This window comes from Zingiber officinale, chromosome 2B (genome assembly GCF_018446385.1).
Source record: "Zingiber officinale cultivar Zhangliang chromosome 2B, Zo_v1.1, whole genome shotgun sequence".
In the NCBI taxonomy this organism is placed as follows: domain Eukaryota; kingdom Viridiplantae; phylum Streptophyta; class Magnoliopsida; order Zingiberales; family Zingiberaceae; genus Zingiber; species Zingiber officinale.
In genome coordinates this window covers 36,321,128-36,324,182 of record NC_055989.1, presented here as the reverse complement: position 1 = coordinate 36,324,182, position 3,055 = coordinate 36,321,128, and positions in this window count along the sequence as shown.

The window sequence follows — 3,055 nt, the reverse complement described above, 5'->3', positions numbered from 1 at the left end:
CTGGAAAAGTCTTCCACAAATTTCCTGTAGTACCCAGCTAAACCAAGGAAACTTCTGATCTCCCTGGCATTCTTGGGTCTCTTCCAGTTGCTGACCGCTTCTACTTTGGCTGGATCCACCTGAATGCCTTCTTTAGAAACGATGTGACCTAGAAATGCCACCTGCTCCAACCAGAACTCGCACTTTGAGAATTTAGCAGAGCTGCTTTTGCTGAAGGGTCTGCAGGACTATTCTCAAGTGCGTGTCATGCTCCTCTGAAGTTCTGGAATAGACTAGAATGTCGTCGATGAACACAATGACAAACTTGTCAAGGTATTCTCTAAACACTCTATTCATCAAGTCCATGAAGACTGCAGGTGCATTAGTCACACCAAAAGGCATGACTACGAATTCGTAGTGTCCGTATCTGGTCCTGAAAACTGTTCTGGGTATATCACTATCCTTCACTTTCAACTGATGGTACCCAGAGCGCAGATCTATCTTGGAGAACACTGTTGCACCTTTCAATTGATCAAATAAATCATCGATCCTGGGCAGTGGATACTTGTTCTTGATGGTCACTTGATTCAGAGCTCTATAATCTATGCACATCCGCATAGATCCATCCTTCTTCTTGACAAACAACACAGGAGCTCCCCATGGTGAGTGACTAGGGCGGATGAAACCCTTGTCAAGTAGCTCCTGAAGTTGCTCTTGTAACTCTTTTAGCTCTGCTGGAGACATGCGATATGGAGCTTTTGAAATTGGACCGGTGCCAGGAACCAGTTCAATCTCAAACTCCACTTCTCTGTTGGGAGGTAGTCCAGGTAGCTCTTCTGGAAATACCTCTGGATACTCACAGACTACCCGAACTTCCTCCTGCTTAGGTCTTTCTTCTTCTTCTGTACTCACAATGAATGCAAGAAAACCAGCCCACCCTTTAGCTAGCATCTGGTGAGCTGTGAGGGAAGAGAGGAATTTCTGAGTCTTCCTCTTTGGCACTCCTGTAAATTCAAAGGATGGTTCACCTTCTGGACTAAAGATCACTTTCCTTCTGCGGCAGTCCACTGAAGCACTGTACTTGCTAAGGAAATCCATACCCAAAATGATATCGAAATCCTGCATAGCGAGGACTACCAGGTTAACACATAACTCTCGGTCTGAAATTCTGACTGGTACAGACCGAAGCCACTGACTGGATTCCATGACTTCCCCAGAAGGTAGGGTTGTCAGGAACTTGGAATTCATGCTTTCTGTAAGTACCTGTAATTCTTTGGCAAAAGGTATGGATACAAAAGAATGGGTCGCCCCAGTATCAAATAGTGCAGTAGCTATATGCTGAAAAATAACTACTTGACCTGTTACGACCGTGGAGGCACTAGCAGCTTCCTCTTTGGTAAGGGAGAATACTCTGGCATCGGCTGGAACTGGTGGAGCTTCCAACCTTCCTTGACCGAGCTGAGGTCCTTCCAGAGTTGCAGGCATGTAATGTAACTGAGGCTTACCTCCATATTGTATTGGCTGTGGCTGAGGTGCTTTGAACTTGTTAGGACACTGTTTAGCCATGTGTCCTTCCTGACCACAAGAATAACATCCAGTCTTACCCAAAAGATAGGCTCCCGAATGTGTTCTCCCACATTTGGAGCAGGGAGGGAAATTAGTCTGCTTGTTTTCTGGTCCTCCCTTCTGGTTACTCCATGAATTCCACTGCTTTCTCTTAGTACCCTTGCCTTTCCAGTTCTGATTATTTAACTGGGGTTTCTGACTTCCCCCAGTCTTGGTTTCTATCTTGATTGGCTTGTGCTGCTCTCGTTGTACCTTCATGTTGTTCAGGTAATGATCAACTACTAAGGCTCTGCTGACCAGCTCTTCGCCAGTCTGGGGATGATGAGTTTCACTACTCACATTAAGTGCTATCACTGGCTTCAGTATCCTGAGCATCAGTCTAACTCGTTCCTTCTCTGTGCTTACTAGCTCTGGGCAGAGACGAGCTAGCCTGTTGAATCTTTTAATTGCTTCCTCCACTGTCAGATCACCCTGTCTGAACTCCATAAACTCCTCGTAGTGCTTATTGGTGATCCTTTGGCGGAAGAACTCGTCGTAGAACTTTGTCTCAAAATCAATCCATCTCATCTGATTGACCGCCCTCTTGCTTTTGACTCTCTCCCACCACATGCGTGCGTCTCTAGTCAGGTAGAAGGAGGCACACTTGACCTTCTCGACTTCTGGCCAGTCAAGAAGCTCCATGGTGCTCTCCAGTGTCTTGAACCAAGCCTGGGCATCCCAGGGCTCAGTTGTGCCTGAGAAGCTCTCTGGTTTCAATCTCAGCCACTGTATCAGGTAGGCTTCTTGTCTCTGAGGTGCTGTGACGACTCCCAGGGCAGCTGGTGGAACCTCGGTTACCCCTGGAGTCTCCACAGTTACTGTTGGAGGAGTGGGAGGGACTGGCTGCTGATTCGCCATCAGATTGACGATCACTTGCTGCTGCTCTGCTACCTGTCTCTGAAGTTGAGCAACAACTTCAGAGAGATTCGGTTCAGCTACTCTGGGCTCTTCATTCTCTTGTGCTCGGTCCGCAGTACGAGCGGTACGGGAACGTCCTCTTCTTGACATCTAGTTATGCAAATAAAAAGATTTGATATTTTCTCTACCCCTTTCTATACATACATGTTTGTATATGAAGAAGGAAAAAATAGCAAAAACTCTTATCTACTTAAGCACTTATAAGCAATCACTCTATAGTGCAAATAATAATAAAGGAAAGCAATAAAGAAAGAACTTAAATACTTTCTTACTTGAAGGCGGCAAGGATGATGCTGATGTGTGTGTGATGCTCGAGAATGGGAACTGCTCTGATACCAACTGTAACGACCACCCTCCTTACTACTACTCTGAGGGTGACCGCTACTGATTCTGCTAACTACACATAACTGGTACTACTTACTCTAATACTAGCGATACTTCAAAATATCGGGAACATATCAGAACATGCCTCTAAGTAGTAGCATATAGTTTCTTGATACATTTTTTTTTTTATCTTGATCAAACATGTAATTAAGTGAAGCAACAAGTAAGC